We start from the raw sequence: 25799 nt of genomic DNA, 5'->3' as shown, positions 1-25799 counted from the left end.
CCCTTGAAGAGGTGGCATTGAAGAAAGCATCCTTCCAACTTAACGTACTAGTTCTCAACCAGGAGGGACTATACCTCCCAGGGAGCATCAGGCAATGTCTATGCTTGGTTGTCACAGCTGGAGCAGGGGTGCCATTGGCATCACAAGTGTACAGGCCAGAGATGCTGCAAAGCAACCCACAGTGCAAATTGCACAGCTCCAAGCCAAAGAATGATCCAGCCTCAAATACTGCTGGTGCTCCCGCAGAGGAGCCCTGGTATAGCTTACCTAACACCTACCCTCACAGGCCGGAAGATCAACACTTCTTTCTTCAATGACCTTTCAGAGTAACTAGTAGTATGTAGCTAATAGCCTTTCTTTTGCGTCTAATTCTATTTTACAACATGCTACTGTGACAATCATTCTGAACTGTAAAGTCAGTTTTCCTCTCTAAAACAAAGCTACTGAGGCACAAGCCTCCAAAGTCCCTTAAAAATTCTATGATTGAATGAGGGGAAATAAGAGTAGTTATTGCCTAATATTTACAGATTTTCTCTTTCTGGGGGCAAAAAAAAATTCTGAAAACAGATGATGGCGAGAAATATGTACTGTTATAAAAGTATTTGGGGCTGGAGATGTGGCTCTGTGGTAGCGCACTTGCCTGGCATGTGTGACGCACTGGGTTCGATTCTCAGTACTGCATATAAATAAATAAAATAAAGGTCTATTAACAACTATAATATATATTTAAAAGTTATTTAATACCATTGAATTGTAAAATTTGTATTATGTATATTTCACCACAATTTTTAAAAAAGAGATGAAGTCAGACACAATGGTGCACACCTGTAATCTCAGCAACTTGGGAGGCTGAGGCAGGAGTTCAAGGCCAGCCTCAGCAATTTAGCAAGACCCTGTCTTAAATTAGCAAACAAACAAAAAAAAGGACTGAGGATGTGGCTCGGTGGTGAATCGCCCCTGGGTTCAATCCCCTGTAAACCCCCACCCAAAAAAAAAAAAAGAGAGAGAGACAGACAGACCCCCAAGGTTGCAAGGTTGAAAATAAGCCGATTGGTTGGACAAAAAAAAAAAAAAATATATATATATATATATATATATACTCTTCTACTTCTAAAGTGAAACCACCACCTGCTCCAGGTTTTCTTGTCACCCAGTCCTCCTTCCTCTCACTTAGGGCTTGAAATCTCTTGGGTTTCTGTGATTGACGCTCTTCCCCACCAAACTGCTAAGCTTCATGAGGGCAAGGACCAAGTCTGCTTTGTTAGTCATGATATCCCCAGTGCCCAGCCGTTTCCCTGGGATTTAGTAGGCATTCCACAAATATTTGTTGGCTGGATGGATCTATGAATAAGTATGTTAACCTCCCTGGGAACAGAACTTTGCCATACCCATGCCTTCATGTTTCAGGTCTTGTAGTCCTTTGCTATTGAAGGCATTGTAGGATGGAGAGATTGTAGTTAAGTATTTTTTTGAATGACGTTATTTTCTGAGAATTGGTTTTGATTAGAAATCACCTGGAGTCATTTTATGCTGATTAATGCCTGGGCCACACCCCACAGATTCGAATTGAATTGATCTGGGATGGTGTGGGGCATTTATAAAGGGATCCAGGTAATTCTAACCTCCACTGTTGTGAAGAAACACTGTCAAGGTTTCTGTCTCTCAAAATGTGATCCCAGGACCAGCAGCATCAGTGTCACCTCAGAGCTTTTTGGAAATCCAGAGTCTGGGACCCAGGAATCAGAAACTGCCTTTGAACAGAGGCCCCAGGTAAATTGTTTGCTTGTTCAAATCTGAGAAGCCTACAGGTTCCTTTCGTGCTAATGTTGTATTATTTTAGCCTGGAGAGCCATTGGCTCCACCATGAAAGACAGTGTTGTCCATTTCTGAAGGCCGGAGAGAGGTCTGCAATGCAAAAATAGTTGACAGAAAAAGAGGTATTGTTACCATCAGAATCAGTTGTGCTTCTATTTTAGATAATTGGCTTTGGAGACAAATGTCAAAAAGCACTTCTTTTTTCCTATTTCATTTCTACTCTTGGTTTTTAAAACCAAACAACAGGAGGAAAATAGCTGGGAAAGGATACAGGAACCAAATGGGTAGAAGAAAAATAAAAGACAAAAAGTTACATCTTTCACAGAAAAGAATGCATTTCCTGTTTGCCTTCGCTGAGAGCCGAGCATAATGCTTCAGTGTGTGAGGGCTGCTGAACAAAGAATGGAGAAATGGCTGAGAGGACAGAGTCTGAACTGCCAAATATTGGCTCAGTTAGAAACCATGTGACAAATACAGCTCTCGATTTCATTTACCAGGGCAAAAGAGAAATGTGTGCGTGTTTATATCCTTGGTGCTTCGTGTGAAAGAAAATTGAAGGCAACTAATTTTACCTTCTAGAGTTTTCTGTGTTATGATTGAAAGTGTTTTTCCCTACCAAGCTTGTAACCAAATAGCTTTCTGTGAGAAAGTGGGCTTTTATAATAATCCCTGGCTGCATAAAGAAATGTTTCAAAACCCTAATGTTTTCCCTTAGTGCTGATAGTGTTGTGTGGATGGTGTGAGAAGCTACTAGAACCACAGCAAAACAGTTCTTGGGTGCTGAAGAAAGGGATGTTTAGGGATCATCTAATTCAGTGGTGCTCAATCTGTTTTTGTGCCCCCATCATACCTGTGGATCATAAAACCCTGCAATTAGTCTCAGCTGCCTAACAGGAGTCTTTTCAAGCTGGATGGCATAGAGTGGAATTAAGGAGGCATAAAGGGGCCATTTTGGAGTAAGAAATCTTCTATAGACTACTGCTTCTCAGACTGCACTGTCTGTCCAAATCTGCTAGAGCTTTGCAAGCTATGGCTCTCTGGGTTCTGCCCCCAGGGATTCTGATAAAATAGTTCTGGGGTACAACCTGGTGTGAGGTAGGGGATTGCTCCCTGGTGCTATTAATGTGCAGCCAATATCAAGACTCATTTCCTTAGTCTCTTCCCCTCTTCTCTCTCTGTGTTGCCAATTGCTGGGGAAGTAAAGCAAGGGGACATCAAGTTGATGGCAGGTCTGTGATAGAAAGTCACATCTGCATTTTCTGTGGACCCTGCTGCCTCCACAGCCACCTTCCTACCAGCATCTCTAGTGTTAATTTCCAAAACTATGAGGAAGTTCCATGATGTTCACTCCAGCACCCTTACCTGTGTGTTCCCCCAGGATGGTTCCAAGGAAAAAGTCCAAACTTATGAACTAAACTCTTGACCCTGTTCTCACCATCAAGTTTGACTTATTTGTTACCAGAAGTGGAAACACAAGACATTGGTCAGTGGGCAAATAGAAGATGGCAGTGATGTGGTTGAAAGGTGAAAGGCACTATTCGAGTGGACATTTGCCTAACATCCATCCTCGTGCATCAAATATTGAGAAAAGAAGAGCGTGTATATTTTGGCCTTCCTTTCTTGGATCAGTGGTGGTTTGAGGGAAAGACAGGTGGGGCCGGTGTTGATATTGGTGGTCAGGCATGTTTAGCGCTGGGGGAAGTGACGATGTCAGCAAAGGAATGGCTACTGAGGGTTCTGTGGGGTCTTTTGTGTAGGCAAAGAGGGAAAATATCTTAGAATTTGAGGACAGAGGCCCGAGATGACAGGATTATATAGAGACCCTATCCCTTGCATGCCCTGTACTGTCAACAGTGCTGGGAACTTATAAATACTGCCTGTGTGTGTAAGCATTTTTCCCATGCTCCAGTAATACAGCTCGATCCTGATACATACAGTACTCTAAACATAAAGATGAAGGAATGCAGTGTTTAGAGGGAATGTTTTCAGATTTCACTGGAGAAAAATGTGGTAGCCTACAAAAACATCAGTTGAGTTCCTAACGGCATTGGATTAAATTAATCATTGATTAAATGTGGAACTTCATGGTGAGGCTTTGTTTTCTAATTCATTAGCTTACATTTGAATAAATTTGCTTCACTGCATAGGTAGACTATTAATTTAGTGAAGTCTTTGTAGCACATAACCCCAAAATCAATTATTGTTTTATGCTTATGAGTTGTAAAGTCAGGACAAGAGTGTAAATAGCAAGGTCAAAATTTTACTTCTGTTGCTAATTAAACACATGACAAGTGTTATCAGATACGTACATGCAAATTGTTGTATTGTACAGATACTCTCTCTGCTCTGTGTATTTTAGTTTTATAAGAATATTAGGTTTTAGCCGGGTGTGGTGAGACACATCTGTAATCCCAGCAGCTCAGGAGGCTGAGGCAGGAGGATCCAGAGTTCAAAGCCAGCCTCAGCAAAAGCAAGGCACTAAGCAATTCAGCGAGACCCTGACTCTCAATAAAAAACAAAATAGGGCTGGGAATGTGGCTCAGTAGTCAAGTGCCCCTGAGTTCAATCCCAGTTACTCCCCCCCAAAAGGTCAAGTTTTGGGCTGGGGCTGTAGCTCAGTGGCATAGCACTTGTCTAGCACATGTGAGGCACTGGGTTCGATCCTTAGCACCATATAAAAATAAACAAATAAAATAAAGGCATGCTGTTCATCTACAACTATAAAACAATTTTTTTAAAATGTCAGGGTTTTTTGTTTGTTTCTTTGGGGCTATTATGATAACATTGAGAAGCAAAAATGGTGAAAAACAAAAACAAATCCCTCAAAACTCAAACCTAAAATAGTGTCGGGCTTTCCCTTTTAATGCAAGCCTCTTCTCTGTGACTTTGTTGAGGTCGGGTGACTCCCTGTCTGCTCTTTCTTCACTCCATCACTTTTTTTCTTTTTGGTACTGGGAATAAAACCCATGGCGCTTTATCACTGAGCCACACCCACAGCCTTTTTAGCTTTTTATTTTGACAGGGCTTTGCTAAATTGTTGAGGCTCGCCTCCAACTTGCAATCCTCCTGCCTCAGCCTCCTGAGTTGCTGGGATTATAGTTGTGTGCCACCACACCCAGCTCAATCTTCAATTTTTTTGAGAAACCTCCATACTATTTAATGGCTGTACTTAATTACATTCCCACCAATAGCTTTTAAAAGTTCTTCCTTCTCCCCATCCTAGCCAGCATTCAATCAAACCCACATTGAGGTGCCATCTCACCCTGGTGAGAATGGCTGTTATCCTTCTATCCTCTGGTATGTAGCAGTGAATTAAGATAGACAGGGATGGGACCTCAAGGTCCTCCTGACACCTGGAGGTTGTTTACACACTGGTAGGGTTCTAAGAATCTTTCATTCTCTGAAGAGCCTGGCATCTCCCTGTTCCTGCTTCTGAAGATTTTTCTGAAAAGGGTTCAAAAATAACAAAGGACAGGTGGCAGGCAGGGCCATTCTGACCTACCCCCTCCCTTCCCTCTGCACCGTATTGTGCCCTTCCTCATTATTGAGAGACTGTAACTGCAGGGAAAAATTTTGGAGGAGTCATTTCTGAATGCCTCCATTTTCCAGGGAAAACTTAGTGAAAGAAAAATATTTAGCATAAACTTCCCAGACATCTATTTGAACAGCAAAGTATTCCTTTAAGGTAGCAAACAGGATAGTTGATGGACTATTTGGTGCTTTATGTTAACTAATATATTAGTTGAGAATGAAGTAACCACCCTGAAATTCCTTTTTGTGTGTGTGTGTGTGTGTGTGTGTTGGGAGGAGGGGTCCTGGGGATGGAACCCAGGGCCTCACACATTCAAGGTAAGCACTCTACCACTGAGCTACATCCCTAGACCTTTAAAATTAAAATAAAAAAAAAAATTTTTTTTTTGAAGCAGGGTTTTGCTAAATTGCTACGACTGACCTCCAAATTTGCAATCCTCCTGCCTCATCCTGAGTAGCTAGGATTACAGGCATGTACCACTATGCCTGGCTTGAAATTTCATTTTTTATATGATGCCGGTGTATTTTTTATTTTTCCACATTTTTTTTTTACTGGTGCATTTCAGTTGCACATAATGGGTGGGATTTGTTGCATATTCGTACATGCACACAATATAATTTGGCCAGTATCACTCTCCATCATTTCCACCCTCTCTCCCCTCCTCCCAACCCCTGGTCCCTTTCCTCTGCTCTACTGATCTCCCTTTGATTTTCATGTGATCCTCCCCACCACACACTCCTCTTTTTCCTCTCTAGCTTCTGTACCTTTATACTTCAGTAAATCAATTCTCCATGTGTACTTCATGATTATAGTTTTCTTATGCATAGTTTTGGGACTTTGGTAAGAAAAGTGGTACAAAGGTTTGTGGGGTTTTTGTTTGGTTTTGGCCCGTTCTGGGAATGCAGAATTGGGGAACAAGACTCCTGCATGAACAAGTTTCTCAATGTGTCCTTAAGTGAGGTGACATGCGATGCTGTTTTCCTCCACCTTTCTCTGGGTTTGTTTCCCCTCATGTACATTTTGAGAAGGGCCATCTGCTCCACTGGGGCCATTATCTGAGCCCATAGACTACGTGGATCTTCTTGATATTATGAAAGCTAAAGGTTGTGTATTTCTTTCTTTCACATTTATTTACATTTTTTATGTCTTTGATCTATAGTCCCTCCCTGGTCAGGAACCCAGGCTCAATTACCTAATGTCTGTGGGAAAACTCAACCTACTTAATGAAATACTGCATTATAGTTTGTAGCTCTCACGGCGGGGGCGGGGGGGGGGGATGTAGAAAGAAAACTGAGACTTATTATTTTCTGGCACCCCAATGCACTGTGTGTGTGTGTTTTGGGGGGGGGGTACTGGCAATGGAACCCAGGGACACCCCCAGCCCCTTTTATTCTTATTTTGAGACAGGGTCTCACTAAATTGCTGAGGCTAGCCTCCAATTTGGGATTCTCCTACCTCCACCTCCTGAGTCACTGGGATTACAGGCATGCATCACTGCACCTCCAAATGCACAACTCTTGAAATAGATGAAGTACAAACATCAGATTATTTAGTTTTGTGAATTTGACTTAAGTTGAAGGAGGCATGGTAGGTTAATTTGACATTCAGAATCTAGAGAAATCTTACATTTGATTCCAGATTAAGAATTTAATTGAGAAAGTATGCATTTCCAACATGGCAAACTAGATATTTGATTCAATAACAAACTGTTCTAGAATATTCTGGATCTATGCGGTGCAGTGGAAATATGTGAGCCACACATGTAATTTTAAAAAGGTTAGAAGGGTATTAAAATTATTTAAAAGTTTAAAATCAATTGATGTTAATTTAATAAAACAGCATATTTAGCCCAGTATATCCAAAATGTTATTTCAATGTGTAAAAATTAAAAGGATGGGGCATATGGCTCAGTGTGTAGCCAATATAAAAGTTATTTTGATATCTTTGGAGGGAAACAAACCCAGATATCTTATATTGTCTTTGTAGTAGGTCTCGTTGAAGTTCAATGTGACTTTTACACTTGGAGCAATTATTATTTGCGACCAGCCCCAATCAAGTGCTCACTGATGACATGTGGCTCCTGGCTGTCATATTGGTCTTCTCCAAAGAAGCTCCAGATCTTGATTCCCAAACCCAGATGGTGAGACTCTTGGCCTGATTAAGAAAGACTATTTGCGGGGCTGGGGCTCAGTGGTAGAGTGCTCTCCTAGCATGCATGAGGCACTGGGTTTGATCTTCAGCACCACATACATGTAAAATAAAGATATTGTGTCCACCTAAAACTAAAAAATAAATATTTAAAAAGAAAAGAAAGACTATTTGGACATTGAGAGGAGTTCTTTGAAATGATAGAAACGAGGACAGGTGACAATAGGAACTAAATCACTTTGCATATGAAATCTTTGCTTGTCTCCCTTATTGTAGGCCTCAAATAAAAACAATCTAGGCTGAGGATGTGGCTCAGTGGTAGTGCACTTGCCTAGCTTGCATGAGGCACTGGGTTCGATTCTCAGCACCACATGAAAATAAAATAAAGATGTTGTGTCCACCTAAAACTAAAAAATAAATATTTTTTTTTAAAAAAAAAACAATCTATATAACTTTTTCATGTGAATTGGAAGGATACCTATTGGGTTTGTACTTGTTTTTTTTTGTTTTTGTTTTTGTTTTGTTTTGTTTTTGTTTTTGTTCTTGGGATTGAACCCAGGGGTGTTTTTCACAGAACTAAATCCCCAACCTTTAATTTTGAGACCATATCTCACTAAATTGCTGAAGCTGGCTTTGAATTTGAGATCCTCTTGCCTCAGTCTCCCAACTCACTGGGATTACAGGGGTATACCACTGCACCTAGTCAGTTTGTACTTTTGAAAAATCAGAGGCAGGTAAACTGTAGTGTACCTTTTTAGGGCCTAATCTTTGCAGTTCAAATCCCAGCTCTACCTAATAAACTAGAAATGCAAATTATGCGGTCTCACCCTAGGAGGCCTATTGAATCAAATTCTGGAGGTGGGCCCACTAATCTGTTTTAACAGCCCTCCAGGTGTCAAAATTCAGAGAAATCACTGTTGTTTGTTGTCAGAGCTGTTTGCTCAGTGTAAAAAGTGCTACTAAAAGTGGCTGAGTAACATCAATGTTCCTTTCATTGTAATCATTTTTTTTTTTTTGACCAGAGATTTAATGCATCCCCAGTCCCTTTTATTTTTTTTATTTTGAGACAGGGTCTTGCTAAATTGCTTAGGGCCTTGCTAAATTGCTGAGGCTGGCTTTGAACTTACAGTCCTGCCTCAGCTTCCCAAATTGCTGGGATTATTGGCATGTACCACTGCACCCACCTCACTGTAATCTTTTAGAGCAATGTTGAACATTTGAACTTGAGGATTCCCACATTCAAACATTCAGTGTTTGAATCCAGCCTTTGTATTTGAGGCTCTTCATATTTTATTTAGGTTTTTCTGTAGGAAGCTACCTATGATGTAATATTTAGAAGGTTTCTGGGCTGGCTTCTGATTATTGAAATTTTCAGTTGTACAACTGATATAATTCTCCCAGAATCAAATTTAACAATGTAAATTGGCAGGAGCCAGCAGCATTACATTTGAAACTAAAAACTGTAGGCCAGGAAGCCAGTTCTCAATTGCCCATGGATTGACTAACTTCACTAGCCTCCCTGGGGTGCGTTTTTAATCCATGATGACCCTGCCACCTGCCAATCTATTCATATGTGAATCTTGGTCAGAGATCATGATCTGCTTAAGGAAAAAGACTTTTTTTTTAAACATTTCAGTTTAAGTACATCATAAAAGCAGTGTCTGTTGACAGGGGGAGGGAGGGAAATAAACATTCCAAATACTATTATAAAAGCAAAAAATGCCTTGCTATGGTGGCCATTCCTTTTTATTATAATTTTTAAATTTTATTTTAGTTGTTGATATACCTTTATTTAATTAATTTATTTCCATGTGGTGCCGAGAATCAAACCCAGTGCCTCACACATACTAGGCAAGCGCTCTACTACTGATCTACAACTCCAGCCCCCGTGGTGGCCATTCTTACACCCCTGCTGTATTAGTTTTTTGTGGCTGCTATAAGAAATTACCACAAATTTTATGCCTTACAACAACACAAACTTGTTATGATTCTGGAGGTCAGAAGTCTAGCTTGACTCTGGGCTAAAATCAAGGTGTTGACAGGCTGTGATCCTTTCTAGGACTTCTAGGAGGGAAATCCCTCTCTAGCTCTTAGAAGCTGCCTGCATGCCCTGGCTCATGGCCAGCTTCCTATACCTTCAAAGTCGGCTACTAAGGGTTAAAAAATATAAAAATTCTTTTGATATCTTTGGAGGGGAAACAAACCCAGATATTTTATATTGTCTTTGTAGTAGGTCTCGTTGAAGTTCAATTCTCTTGAAAGACTGACCTCTTTTGCTCCTTGTCCCATATTTAAGGAACAGTGTGATAACACCAGGCCTGAGTAGGTAGGTGATCCAGGATAGTCTCACTGGTCTGGCATCTAATTAGCAACCTTAATTCCATCTGCAAACTTAATCTCCCTTTGCCATGTAACGCAACATATTCACGGCTTCCACATAATAGAATGGGGACATCTTTGTGTGGGCAGAAGGTAGGAAGGCTCATGATTCTACTTGCTGTTGCAGGCTATGGAACTTCCCTACATATATGCAGATTAATTACAGTATGACTTTGTATTTTTAGTTCTGACTTTATAGATTTGCTTTTTAATTGTCCTACCTGGTACCACATCAAATCCTGGGTTCATCAAGCCAACTGTCAAGGTGTCAAGGACATTGGGACCTGGGGGGGGGGGGTGAGGAGATAATTAGCAAAATTTGTATATGGACAGGTCATAAATGATACTAAGAGATTGCCCTCAGGTCTGAAGAAGGTGATAAAAATATTGTGGTTATATGGGAAAATGTACTTATTTTTTTCAAGATACTGAGACACCTAGTTGTGAAATGTCAGAAGGGCTTTAATGTGCTTTAGAAAAAAGAGATAAGCAAATATGGTGTAATGACCTTTAAAATATGGTGTAATGGCCTTTTAAAATGTGGTGAAATAACCTTTCACATGGTATATACATTCAAGTGATACAAAAGACTCGTAGGGCCAGATGAATAGTTTCTGAAGTGATTCTTTTATTTTTTTCTTTTTTCTGGTTTTGTTTTGCAGTACTAGGGATTGAATCCAGGAACACTATACCACTGAGCCTCATCTCTAGCCCTTTATTTTTATTTATTTAGTTTTTGCTGATGGAGATTGAACCCAGTGGTGTATTACCACTTAGCTACATCCCTAGCCCTTTTTTTAAAAAATATATTTTTAGTTATCAATGGACCTTTATTTTTTTATTTACTTATATGTGGTGCTGAGGATTGAACCCAGTGCTTCACACCTTCCAGGCAAGTGTACTACCGCTAAGCCACAGCCTCAGCCCAGCCTTTTTTTATTTTGAGGAAGAGTCTCACTAAGTTGTCCAGGCTGGCCTCGAATTTGGGATCCTCCTGCCTCAGCTTCCCTGGTTACTTAAATTATAGATAGGTACCTGGCTCATCATTCACATTTTAGATAACCTTGGGATCTGTGTTTGCCTCACATGCACAAGGCCCTGGGTTCAACACCCAGCACCCCCCCCACCCCCCAAAAAAAAGAGAGAACCTTGGGATCTGGTTAGGTTTGTTTTCTCTCATACCACAATCCACTTTTCAACTTCTAAAGGAGGTCTCACTTGTGGATGGACAGCATGCCTTATTGGGACAGAAGGTGCTATCATCTATAGTTCTCTTTAGCTACCTGAGGGTGGCAAAGGATTACTTTGTGGGAGGGTACAGTCAGGGAAGTGTTTGTTCCTGCTCTGTGACCCAGGCCTGACCATGTCATTGAACATACACAGCTGGGAGCTGTTTGACCCAGAAAATAGTCCTGTCTGTCTATGCACTCACATGAACTCTAGGTCTGCTCTCCAAATTGGGAATTGAGATGGTGCTCCCAAATTACCCCAGTGGCTTGCCCATTATTCAAGAGGGTGACACAACATCATAGCATGTGTATGATGTCACTTCAAATGTTGCCAGATAACAGGCGCACTCATGTCGGACATGCGGCACTCCATCATGGAGGGCGAGTTCCACTGGGAACAGCTATTCTTTTGTCCACTGTCCCCAGTAATTATAGGTGGATGTTCAGTGACTCAAGCTTGCTCAAGCTGGCAAAGATTCTTTCTGCCTTTAGCGTCAGCTGCAGGCCATCTTCACAAACAGTAGATTGTTCCAGACCACCCCAGACCATTTGACTGGATCCCTTCCTGCATGGCCGCATCTCATTCACTAATGTTTCTGATAAACAGTTTGAAGTTCTCTGTGACATTAACTACTGAGGCATGGTTTTTGGTACCACTCCTGATGACACGGAATTTATGGATATTCATCAGGGAATATTTGCATGTAGAAGTTTTTTTTTTTGTTGTTTGTTTGTTTGTTTTGCAGTACTGGGGATAAAACTCAGGGCCTGCCACATGTTAGGCAAGTGCTCTGCCCCCTGTGTAGAAAGCCTTTTTTTTGGCAGGGTGGTTACTGGGGATTGAACTCGGAGCCATCCAACCACTGAGCCCCATCCCCGCCCTATTTTGTACTTTATTAGAAACAGGGTCTCACTGAGTTGCTTAGCACCTTGCTTTTTGCTGAGGCTGGCTTTGAACCCACAATCCGCCTGCCTCAGCCTCCCAAGCCACTGGGATTACAGGCAGGTGCCACCACGCCTGGCTAGGATGTAAACATCTTGGTAGACATCATGTACCTATGTGTCACCCTTGATGAATAACCCCTCAATAACAGTGTATTGGTGACCTTCTAAGGGCATACACTTCTGGTGACCCAGAAGTATTGCAGGACCCAGTCTCTAGTCTCGAGCTGTAGAGGCTTGAGGATGGCCATCATCTGTTGCTTATGGCTTCTTCCTGGATCTTTAGTTAAAGGAGGCTGCCTTTGGTGCTCATATCAGGTTACTCTCCTCTGTGTCAGATGAATCACCATTAGTTTTCTTCTTCCCACATAACACATCATTCTAACCTCACCATGGCTTTTTTGTTGTTGTTCTTGTGAAGTTTTTCCTTGCTTTTGTTCTTTATAATTTATTTTTACTTTTATCGTAGTAAAATGTGTGACATAAAATTGACCATGGTAACCATTTTAAAGCATAAAAATCCATTGGCATTTAGGATAGTGTTGCACAAATATCACCACTATAGAGTTCTAAGATATTTTCATCATCCCAAAAGGAATCCCCATTCCCATTAAACAGTCACTCCCTGTCTCCACCCTGCCCCATTCATACCCCTGGCCCACGAATATGCTTTTTGTCTCTGAATTTGTCTGTTCTGGATATTTCATATAAATAGAATCATACAATAGTGTCCTTTCATGTCTGGTTTCTTTCACTGAGCATCACATTTTTAACTTTCATCCATATCATGGCATGTATCAATATTTCATTCCTTTTTTTTTTAAGCTGGGTCATTTTTCAACAATTTTTTATTGGTATATATCACATGTACATCATTTGTGCACAAATATAAAATGTATAACTTGATCTTTTGTAAAAGCAATCCAGTTGTCCAAAAAGTACAACCACCACCCAGATCAAGGTACAGAATATGTCCCACATCCTATAGTCTGTTTGTACCCCTTCCAAGATGTCTCCGCTGTCAACTTTCTATCAAGTATATTAGCTTTGCTTATTTTTCAATTTTATATAAATGGACTCATACAATATATAATCGTTTAGAAATAGCTTCTTTTGTTCAAGATTCTGTGTGAGATTCACCCACATTGTTAACTTATCATAGTAGTTTTTTTTTTTTTTTCCATTTCGATGTAGCATGACACTGAGGATATGACAATTATTTTTACATTTCTCCCACAGATGGCCATCTGAATTGTTTCCAGTTTGGGGCCATGATAAGGAAATCTGCTAGGAACTTGCTTCACCATGTCATAGGATAGATGGAGATTTTATATTTTTTAGTTGTCAATGGATCTTTTACTTATTTATATGTGGTGCTGAGGATAGAACCCAGGCAAGTGCTCTACCACTGAGCCAGGACTCCAGCCTCCTAGATGTAAGTTTATCCATATTTATGTAAGCATAAAGTTTTCCAAGGTGATTTTTCAAGTTTATATTCCCATCGGCAATGACTGCTCCACTTTTCCCACTCCTCACTAATACTTGGAATTGAATGATTTTTAAATTGTAGCCATTGTGGTTATAATTTCAATTTACCTTTAAGGAATGATGCCGATTGTCTTTTTAATATGCTTTTTTGGACTCCCTGGATATCCTTTTAAGTCTTCAGTACATTTTTTAAGCTAAAAGAAAAAGCTATAGGAAAAGGGGATCCTGTGAAAATAGAAAGGAGATCCGTAGAGTAGAAGCCATCATTCTAACCTCACCGTGGCTTTTTTGTTGTTCTTGTGCTTAATCACTGAGCCACATCCACATTTCTAGCCTTTTTTCTATGTTTTTATTTAGAGACAGGTCTTGCTAAGTTGCTTAGGGCCTTGTTAAGTTGCTGAGGTTGCTTTAAACTTACGATCCTCCTGCCTCAGCCTCCCAAGCCACTGGGATTACTGGCATAGGCCACCATACCCAGCTGTCTGTTCTCTTTCAAACCCGTGTTGGGACTTGCCTTCACCTTGATTCCTTTTCCTGGCATCTTCCCATGACTTGTGCATCCTTGATAGTCCCACAAATGCCCCTCATTCAGCTCTGGCTAGAGAAAATACTTTTATCTTCTTATATCTCCATTTGGGCCCACCCAGTTTGTTTTGGCGTTGACAATGATGTTTATTCTTCTACCTGCATCCAGTTGTCAGCTTCTCAAGGACAGAAATAGGTACTAGTTCTCTGTGCTTAAAGGCACTTGTTACTATTTTTGCCCTTCTATTGTTGGGCTATTCTAGTAACAACTGGAAATTACAGAAATAGTTTATGGGGGTTGGGTATATAGTTCAGCAGTACAGTGCCTGCTTAGCCTGAGCAGGCCCTGGCTTCTGTCCCCAGCCACAACCCCCTAACAAAAACATAGGTTGTGATTCTACTGCTCATTAAGCTCAGGTTTTCATTGAAATACAGGCAGGATAGAGTTTACTGTTTTTGAAGTACTAAAACATCAGAGAAATAAAACATAGACCAAAGAGAGAAAGGTAGCTTGGGGCGGGGGGGGTCTTAAGGATATAAGGCACAAATAAAGATTTTCAGAATAACAATAATAGGATTAAGGCAGTCTTCCTGAGTTTGATCTCATTTATTCTTCACAACAACCATGTAAGGTGGATTCTCTATCATTATCCCCACTTAAATATGAAGAAAGGCACAGTTAGATTTAGCATCTGGCTCAAGGCCACATAGCTCTCAAGTGGCAAAATCAAAACTTTGAACTCCAGAGTCTGTCTCTTTGACCTCTCTTCTAGTCAGCCTCTCCATGGCCTTTGAAGAATGTATACCCAAGATGGCGCAGGTATTAATTTCCATTTGTGGCTGTAGCAAATGCCACAAATGGCCTGGTCTAAACAACAGAAATCTGTTCTCTCACATTTCAGGAGTCCTGAGGTCCAAGGTGTAGGCAGAACTGATTCCCTCTGAGTGCTTTGAGGAAGAATGCTTCTATTACTTTCTCCTGGCTTCTGGAGTTGCTGGCAATCATGATTCCTTGACTCTATTATAGACTCATGGCTCCAATTTCTGCCTTCACCTCCACATTTCCACGTGGGTCTCTCCTGTGTGTCCCAATTTCCTAAAGTCCTCAGTTACTGGATTAAGATCCACCCTAATCTATCATTTACCTCATTTAACTCGATTGCATCTACAAAGTCTGTATTTCCAAATAAGGTCACATTCTTAGATACTGGGGATTTGGGACCTGAACACAAAATTTGGGAGCTGGGGCACAGTTTAGTTCACAGTAGCATGTAGGCTCGTTTTTCCAGATTGGGTGATCTCTTGGCTAGTGCCATCCCTTTGCCACTTTGGAGAGTGGACTGCTGTCATTATTTCCTTGTACCAACAGTGCAGGGATTATCAGTGAGCCTCCAATTTTGAAAGCTGCTTGCCAATTTGTGTGTCCCCTGGCACCTTACAGAATGTGTTGGGTATACTTAGTGCTCAGTGAATATTCAATCTAATTACTAAGGAATATGCTGTGTATGATATTAATTCCCCCCAATATATGTTTGTTGTTAATTGTTCTCCTCAAGCCCTAGAAAAGTATAAGCTTTTTAAAAATAAAAATGTCCTATTCGCAGTTGGGAATCTTAATCTTTATTTTTATCTGTTTACAAACTGTTGAAACAAAGGTTTTGACCGCCTCACAATGCCTCACTTTTGGGATAAAAATAGTATAAATGTATCCATTATAGATTGCTGGCAGCTCAAGTTGAAATGTGTGGTTGCATGTACAATATGTACTGTTAAGTATTCTCATGTGTTGTTGCTCAGGGTAAGAAAAGATGACACAGTGGTTTTGTCGTTTAAAGCCACCCCAGTTCTTTTTTTTTTTTTTTCTTTTTAAAATACTGTATTTAATGTTTAAAAGACAAAGCACAGCTTCATGAAATGAGAACTTGCTATTTTGGTGATGGAAAATGTGAAAGTCCAGATACATCAGACACATTCTAGAAGGAAATGCACTCTTAAATGTAAATGTTTGGTTTTTAATCATTCATCAGGCAAAATTTGAAACATTTGTCTCATCCAGATCCCTAGAGCCCATTTTTATGGCACTTACATGGAATGAAGCAGCTGGACTGTGATATAATCAGTATCATTGGAGGGCTGAACGTATGGCTGGCTTCTTTCTAATTGGCCCATTTAATCCCAAGACTGCCCTACAAAGTTGATTCAATCATCCCTTTTTAAAAAAGAAAAAAAATTGAGATTAAATTCACAGAATATAAAATGAACCACGTTAAGGTGAGTAATTTATTCAGTGGTGTTTGCTGTAGTCAAAACGTTGTGCAAGCTCCAACTCTCTCTGGTTCCAAAACATTTTTTTTTTTTTTTGTAGTTGTAGATGGACAGCATGTCTTTATTTTATTTGTTTATTTTTATGTGATGCTGAACATCGAACCCAGTGCCTCACGTGTGCAAGGCAAGCACTCTGCCACTGAGCTACAGTCCCAGCCCTCCAAAACATTTTCATCACCCCAAAGAAGACATTGCCATTGCTCTTTTGAGAATCAGGAAGCAGACATGGAGATATTCAGCCCTTTTCCTGAAATTCTCTAACAGCTAAGCGATAGAGGCCATGTTGGAACTTGAGCACTGGGATCAAGGCCACCCTGTACCACTTTCAGAAGATCCTGCTTGTACCCAAGGTCTCTCCCTTGCATTCTGGAAAGTGTGGAAAAAGCACTTGGGCTCCCTGACTTCATGTCCCTCAGTGACAAGTAGGTAAGATAGCTGCTGGTTATTGAGGCCTCAGGGTTATACAGAATTCTTTACCTTATTCCATTTGAGAATAAAGGCAAACCTTTTCTTCCTTTGTCAAACTTCCAAACCCTAGTTCTACACAGCAAACAGTACTCCAGGTGGGTATTTCCCTCTGTTTCTTGATATTCCATCTCCAGATCTCTCTCCAAACTCTTACACTCACTCTTGAGAAAATTCCATCATCTTCACCAGGACTGGGACTAGGTTGAAGCAAGACAGATAGATGTAAAGGGGTACTTGCTCTTATATAAGCTGAGGGCCCCACTCTTTTTTATTTTTTGGCCTTACTCAGTCCTGGTCTTGCCATTCACCTCCTCCAAGATCATGTTCACTTGATACTCACTCTCATTCCTGGTCTTCCTTTTAACTTCCCCTTTCTGTTGAATTATAAGATCTTACTTATTTCTGATTCTTTGTCTTTTTCTCCTTTATTTCAGTTCTCTCTGAGGTTCCTTCTTCTTTGCCTACCCCTAAATATTTTCAGTTTATTCTTACCTGTTTTTTTGCCCTTCGAATCCACCTGGTCTTTTCATCTATTCTCCCAACATTGTGTTGATGACTGTCATACCTACAGTTCTAGCCCTGTTCTCTTTCCCACTCTCAGCTCAGAGGATCATACTTCTGGCTAGCCTGGACAGTTGATTGATTCCTGTTACCTTGGAATCATTATTGTCAGAGCCCCCAGTCACTCTCAAATGTGACGTGCAGTAATCCACTTTTATTCAGTTTGGTTTTCCTCAGTTTCAGTTATTTGTAAGCAACTTCAGTCTAAAAACATGACGTGAAGAATTTCAAAAATACAAAGTTTTAATTTTTGTTCCATCCTTAATAGTGTGATGAAATCTTGTACTGTTCTGCTCCGTCCCATGTGGGAAGAGAATCATCTGTTTATCTAGCATATCCACATATATAAGCTACCTACCCATTAGTTACTTAGTAGCCATCTTGGTTATCAGATTGACTGGTGTAGTATTGCAGTGCTTATGATCAAGTAACTCTTACTTTACTTGTGTGCTTTGGGGTCATTATTAAGTAATGATACTGGCAATTTGGATACGCTAAAGAGAGGTGCCTCCTTTAAAAATAGAAGTTCTTGACTTACTAAGGACCAAAAAAAAAAAAAAGTCTACTAAGTTTCCTAGGATCTATAGTAAGAACAAATATCTAGCCATGAAATTATAAGCAGAAAAAAAGAAATTTGTGCTAGTTTTTTCATGGTGCTAGGGATTGGACCCAGGGCTTCATGCAAGGTAGACAAGCGGCCTACCATTGAGCAACATCCCAGCCCAATTTGTGCTAATTTTGGTATTAAATTATAGGGCTTGGTACTATCCACAGTTTCAAACATCCACTGGGGGTTCTTGAAACATATCCCCATGGGTAAGGGGGAGCTACTGTATGGTTACATACTACCACCTCTTTTTAGTGCCCCTATTTTACTCGAATATGTCACAAGCATACGAAATGGAATAGATCAAAAATCAAATTCCTCAGTGTCTTGGCTAAAGGCTGTACTCCCTTGGTATTCTTCTTCTTGACTAATTGTATCTAGATTTCATTTATTCATGTCTGTGTTTTGTGGTTCTGGGGAATGGATCCCAGGAAGTGCTCTACCACTGAGCTACACCCCCAGCCCCCTAACTGATTGGATCTAAGGAAACCTGGTGGCCTTTGATGATCTCAGATCTTAGCGCTCCAAGGATTAGAGGTGATCACCATCCATGCAGGAATAGCTGGGCCCACTAACCTCCACCTCTGTTCCTTAACTTTCCCCGTGCCATGGACAGCAAGGGCTACTGCTCATTTCATACTTCAGCCCAGTGCTGCCCAACAGAACTTCCTTTTATTATGGAAATGTTCTCTGTCTATACTGTCCAATAGCGTAGGCCCTAGCCCTATGTGGCTATTGAGCACTTGAGATGGGACTAGCGCAACAGAGGAACTGACTTTGCAATTTAGTTTTTAATTAATTGAAGTAATCACATGTAGCTAGGGACTACAGTGTTATAGACCAGTTCTGCTTCATTACTTCTCAAACTTTCATGTGCATGCAAATCACCTGGAGATCTTGTTAGAAGGCAGAATTTGCTTCACTACATCTGCAATAAGACTTGAGATTCTGCATTCTAACAGACTGGGAGGGGAAAGTGAGGCTGCAGGTCTAAGGAGCACACTTTGAAAAGGAAGGCTCTTGTCTAACCCAGTGATGGCAACCCTGGCTCACATTAATCACACCTAGGAAGGCTCAAAAGTCTGCCAGATGCCTGGGCCCTGCCCCAAACCAATTAAGTCAGGATCTCCTGGAGTAACTTGGGCATTGGGATGTTTGCATAGCTTCTCTGGTGATTCTAATATGAGGTGAGCCCAGATGAGCTGCTCAAACAAGATTAACTGAAAGTTTAGGGTTAAGAAAATTGAATTAACCAGCGAACACAAGTCCAGCAGCCACTGGGAGTCCCATGGGGCACTCACTCCTCCTTAGTCTAGAGTCCTAGACGGGGTCTCTCTCAGCCTTCTCTCCCAAATCTCCTGAAATTGCAGAGGCTGCAACAGCTCTAACTTCTTTCAACACATTTGGAAGCTGCCAGACTTCGCCTCACAGTTGTAAAAGACTTTGCTTTTTGCAAAGAACTGTTCTAGACAACATAGTTTTTCTGATGAAATGCACACAGATGCTATAAAGAACTTTATACTTACACTTTGCACACATGTTCATTGTGCAGCATTTAAAAAGTAAATACAAAGGCCAGAGATGTCAAATAATCAAGTCCCTACAAAGACTTCATTCAGGGAATCGGACTCCCTAAAGCCATGTTGGAGCTCTATTTTCTGCACTTGTACACTCTGTTTGTATGTCAGAATGGTTGTCACTGCTTTGAGTTATTTTATTTATATATATAAAATATATATTTTTTTAATGTGGTGCTGAGGATGGAACCCAGTGCTAGTGCCTCATGCATGCTAGGCAAGCACTCTACCTCTGAGTCACAACCCCAGCCCCTGCTTTGAGTTATCTATGTGCTTGCTCTTCTTCCAAACTGAGAACCCCTTGAAAGTAGGATCACTGTCCTATTTCTCTCTACACCTCCAGCCATATCCTGGGTAACTTCCCACAATCTCACAGGGCCAAACCCAGGAATGTGTGTGTGTGTGTGTGTGTGTTTATTCATTGATACTGAGTATTAAACCTAGGAGTGTTCTACCACTGAGCCTTTTTATTTTTTATTTTGAGACAAGGCCTTGCTTACTTGCTGAGACTAGCCTTCAACTTGTGATCCTCCTACCTCAGCCTCTGGAGTTGCTGGGATGCACAGCGTGGGTTTAAAATTTCACAGATGATCTTGATTTGCAGGCAGGAATAAGCATTCTTGCTCAAGAGCCTAACATAGTCTCTGTCACATGGCAAACAGTGAATAAATGTCTTGAATACATGGAAATAAATGAGTTTTGAATTCGATTTGTCAGTGGAGAATTTTAGCAGACCATCCTAGCCCAGAGATCAGAGTTAATGTCACAAGAAATACATATCAACACCATTTGTCCCCGATACCATACACTCTAAAGGACACGGTGTCATCACTCTGGTTTCCTTCCCAGAAATTCATAACTTCAGCCGAATCATGAGGAAATATCAGACAAACCCAGATTGAAGATGTTCTACAAAATGTGTAAGAAGTATTCTTCAAAAAAGCCAAAGTCATGAAAAACAAAGACTGAGAAACTATTGCAGATTGAAGAAGACTAAGAGATGTTACAATTAAATGTGGTGTAAGATCCTGGAGTATTTGGGGCATTAGTGAGCAAACTGGTGAAATAAGTTCTGTACTTAATAACACTGTATCAAGGATAATTTTTTTAGTTTTGGTAAGTGTTGTATAGTTACGTAAGATATTAATATAATCTTGGTGAAGGATATACTGGAACTCTCTGACATTTCTGAAAGTCTAAAGTTATCTCAAAACTAAAAAAAAAAACAAAAAGAACCCTATATCCATTCAATGTCACCTGACATTCCTCCTAACTCTGCCTCTAAACAGCTCTAAGCAACCATTTATTTCCTTTCTGTCTCTCTAAGGTCACCTATTCTGGATCTATATTTTAAATGCAATCATGTAATCTTCTGTGTCTGGCTTCTTTTAATAGCATATTTTTGAGGTTTCTCCATGTTATAGTATGGATCAATACCCCTTTCCTTTTCATGGTCCAATATTCCATCATGGATATATATGTGCCACATTAAGATTATCCACTGATCAGTTGATGGACACCTAATGTCTTTTGAATCATTATTGTGATGGCTTTTGGTTAAATCCTAGGATACGGTACTCTCCCCAGCCTCCTGCATTCTGTGTGTATGTTGTTCCAGAAGATACATTTTTGAGATAAAGCATCTATGCCATCTCTAAGCATCCCACACAGTATTGTTTACTTCTGTATATAATTAGCCACTTTGGAATGTCTTCAGAATTAAAACAAGAAATGTCTCTGGGGTCCCAGAAAGGGGGGAAAAATGTGGGTTATGTTATGTGCAAATCAATAATCACCACTTCAGACGACCAAGCAGTGAATTGCTATATTGAATATGTGTGAGAAAGAAAAGATAACAGTTGTCCAAGAATGCTGTTGCCAAACTTTGTGGCAACAAACTTCTGTGGAAACAGCATACATTACTTTCTGTGCCATGGAATTTCCCCTCATTTGACCCAAAGGGTAAAGGAAAACTCTTATGCAACCATCACATTTTAAAACTTAATCTTTCACATGTAGGCTGGTTAATAACCAACAACAGACATTTTTATCTAAGAAAAGATGACTAAGATCCTGCATTTTGCTTTTAGTGAGAGCTGATTTACATATCTAATTCATGTTCTGTTAGCAGAGTTTTGGGAAAGAGAGGAAATGCAAGGAAAAAACCCGAGGCTTGTCTTGGACCCAAATTGAAAGTTCTGTAGTTATGTCCAGTTGTGTAGATTATCTTTCAAACTCTGTCAACTTATGCTACTGAAGTGTTGGCCTTTTCTTTTTGAAATCTGACAGTTTCCAGTTATTGCTCTCTACTGTCTATGAAAACTTTTCTAGAATGTTCATGTTCTAGAACATTCTTTGCCTAGCTCGAATCTTCCTCAGTGTTCTGATATCACTTGGATGCAAAATGGAGCCATTTTAACTGAGTCTAAGAGCTCAAATGAGGGGCTGTGCTAGATACTTGTGTGCATAGTTTCTAACCTGCCCACCAGTCCTTTGACAGTTGATAACTCCTTGGAGTTACTCTAGAAGTATGCATCCAGAACTGGACACAGATGTCATCTGAGTGGTTTTTGGTCATTTGGTGTAAGCTGTAACTGGCCTTTTCGAGGATCATATCATTTGAGCTTCTATTGATATTTATTATCAACTAAACTTTTTCAGTCTTTTTTCTGTTGCTGCTGAGTCTGTCCCATCTTGAAATCGTACATTTGTTTCCTAAAACCCAAATTTAAAATATAACATTTGTCCCCACAATATTTAACCTGTTCAGATTATTCTCATCTTTGTTTTGTTAAGTTCCTTTGGGCATCTAATGATTTTGGTTGATGAATGGGTTGGCCTCACTTCCCACCTTCATATCACCTGCAGACTTGATCAAGAATATATCAATAATTTCATCTGTTGCTTGATTAGCATGATGAAATGGGGAAGGGCTAACCCTAGACTGCCCTGTTTTCTGGAGACTGCCCATAGCTCCATGTTGTTATCACCACTTCTGGATCCAGCTTTGATATCTATTGAAATCAACCTCTCTGAAGGTCCTTTCTTCCACGTTCCCTTGTGAACAAGGGTAGGTTAAATACGTTTACAAATGTCTTATTGAAATCCAGATAATTTATGTCAGGCTGAGGGAATTCTCCAAACAGTCTAACCTTATCAGACAGAAGCAAGACAGACTGATCTTACATCTAATAGTCTCTGCATCTTCTTCTAAGTGCTCAGGAGACATTTCTTAATAATCTATTCCAGACTCTTGACTGTGATATATATCACATTCACCCATGTATGGTTTTTGAAGCATGTATCTCTCTTCCCTTTTGAAAATTGCAAATGCATTTCCCTGACTCCATTCATATTACAGGAGAGGATTTAGTTATTTTATCTCCAAGTGTCTAGGAGTATAATTTGTCTTCACTGTAGTACTTTGATTAGAAGATATTGTAAATTAATCTATCTGAGGCCTTAGTTGTCTCTTCTGCAGTTTTTTCCCTACTCTTTCCTGGCTGAAGGTCATCATTGCTGTCTAAGAAGTTAGATGCAAAATAAAGTTGAAAAGATAATAACAGGGTTTTCTTTTATCTGTTAGAATCCAAAGATTAGGGCTAGCCATATAGCTCACTGGTGAAGCGCTTGCCTAGCATGCATGCACAAGGCCCTGGGTTCAATTCCCAGTACTACAAAAAAAAAAAAAAAAGAGAGAGAGAGAAATATTAGTCCATGAATTTAGCCCATGACTTCTTTTTGATCCTAAAGTCATGAACTGCTTTACAGTTGATAAAATGCTCTCGTATACATGTGATCTTTACAAAGTAGGTTGCTGAGCTAGACCAAAAGCTGACTTCACACCCAGTGAATCAGTGATTTTGATGCTACCTTTCGGAGGTCACTGGGCCTGTTTCTGACAGAGACCTGGATGCCTCCTGGATTTTTCCCCTCATAACCTTGGTCACATTTATCACATGCTATACTATAAAAAACCTGGAAAACTCGCCTTTTTCACTTGATCCTCTGAAATTCTTGTTTGCCCTTCAATTCATGCCATTTCTATCATTCATATGTGTAGTGTGGGTAGGGCACTTCCCAAATACCACTCCAATTTCCTGTGTTTCTCTTTTGCTTTTTGGGGGCTCCTTGCTAACTGTATCCCTAGAGCATCATTTCTGCGATCATCCCAATCATCCAAAGCAGGAGTGGAAGCCAGGAGTGGTGGTGCAGGCTGGTAATCCCACTGACTTGGGAGACTAAGGCAGAAGGATGGTAAATTCAAGGCCAGCTTCAGCAACTTAGTAAGACCCTGTCTCAAAATAAAAAGTAAAAAGGGCTAGGGATGTAGTTCAGTGGTAAAGAGTCTGTTGGTTTGATTCCCAGTACAAACAAATAAAAAAACTCTGGCCCTGGTGGGAAAGAAAAAAAAAATGTCTTTGGGGGATGTTTTGGGAGGGCCTAAAGTCAAAATTGCTCCCTTTAGTATGCCCATGTGCCTAGTACCAGCCCCTTGTCCCCACCGCCCAATGTGAGAAATATAGCCACTGCTTCTCAACTTAGTGCCAAGAAGTCAGCTTTTGGTCTAGCTCAGCAACCTACTTTGTTTGCCATCTGCAAAAGGGAACTGGCAGCAGTAGTAGGCAGGCGATTCAGAATTTATCAGCTACTCTGCTTTTTTGCTGAATAAGACTCCACAGATCTGCTTCCCTGGTCTGACATCACTATGCATACCCTTGGAGAGATGGGCAGAGGGTTGAAGGTCAATATCAATACTTTCAGAGCTGTCTAGTCTCTTGCTGATTTCCCATGGTCCTTTGTACTACAAAGTGGGAAATCAAGCAACAGATGACCTTTTAAATATTACTTCATTGCTTCAATTTATAGCAACTTTTTCTCTTGCCTTCACTAAACTCTCACTGCTTTCCAGAACCACAATCTACAATCATTTATAATTAATTTGGGATATAATAAAATAATATAAAGAATTGCTTTAGGAGAAATACTAATATGCCCATCACATATAAAACTGCAACATGAGTATTTTTCTCCCTGCCTTCTTTCAACATTTCACTGCAAAATTGAAAAAGGACAGGGATGGACCAAAGGGAAATTATTTCTTTGTTGTTTTGCCAAAGACCTCATCTCTTTCCTTTCAAAATGCCACAGATCCTGGAGTTTTGAAAACTGCTATAATTATCACAAGGCAGCTCTTTCTCTGGGAAAAAAGTGAGTGAATTTCCCATTAGGAGATCATGGTTAAAATAATCTATCAGTGCTGGGACCAAATGTAACTAGAAAGTGTGTTCAAAAGCTGCATTCATTCAGGAGGAACAAAGAACAACCTTGTCATAATGAGCCCTGGGAAGCGGCCAGCCTGGGAAAAAGGCCACACAATTGCCATTTTGGCATCTGAGTAACTACTACCACCTTACTTTTGCTTGTGGTGTTACAGCTTTTGTGGTTTTCTGTGGGGCTGGATCCTTGGTGTCTTCAAGTGAAGTTTCCACTAAGTCCTGTCATCTTTTACTCATAATATTGGGATCTACCATTTTTATAGGAGGCAGAAACAAATAATGTCCTGAATGAGTGAAAGAGCTCAGTGAGTTTTTCATTTCAAATGGTTGTAGTGTGTAGATAAGACATTTGTTCTCATCTAGAAATGAGATGAATTAAGACCGTGTGCTATTATCTGTGTCTTTGCTGCTCATTTTTCAAGGATTGCCCCTAGAGGATCTTTTGATGAAATTAATTACAGAATATGTAAAAATGTGCAAGATCCTTTATCATCAGAGCAGAACAGAGAAGGAGACTATTCCTGAAGATTCTGCTTGCTGCCTAAACAAGACACAAAATACTGGTATGATGGGAGTGGGAGAGATTGCTTTAAGGCTAGATGGCTTTCTGTGATTATGCCAGTTTTTAAAGTATATTGCCACAAACTAAATGAGAAGTGAGGGCTGGGTATACGGCCTAGTGGTAGAATGCTTGAGGTCCTAGGTTCAATCACCAGCACTGTACCACAGAGGGGAGGGAGAGCATTAGAAGTGAAAGAGAGCTCAGGACAGAAGGTGGGAGGATTCATAATACTTTTCTCATTGGAATTTTTCAAAAGCTCTACAAAGTACAGTCATCCCTTGGTATTTGAGAGGAATTTGTCCTAAGGTCCCTCTCAGCTATCAAAATCCATGGGGCATAGCATTTGCATATAACCTATGTAT

At 40.3% G+C, this 25799-nt stretch overlaps 1 protein-coding gene across 1 annotated transcript in view; it reads left to right on the top strand.

Annotated features, from left to right (window-relative positions):
- Positions 1 to 25799, top strand: part of Gpm6b (glycoprotein M6B) — a 163332-nt gene that overhangs the window by 48973 nt on the left and 88560 nt on the right. The window lies entirely within an intron of this gene.

The sequence above is a fragment of the Marmota flaviventris genome, chromosome X (assembly GCF_047511675.1).
Source record: "Marmota flaviventris isolate mMarFla1 chromosome X, mMarFla1.hap1, whole genome shotgun sequence".
NCBI lineage: Eukaryota > Metazoa > Chordata > Mammalia > Rodentia > Sciuridae > Marmota > Marmota flaviventris.
Note: the sequence above shows the minus strand (reverse complement) of the source record. Positions and strands in the feature narration are given on the sequence as shown.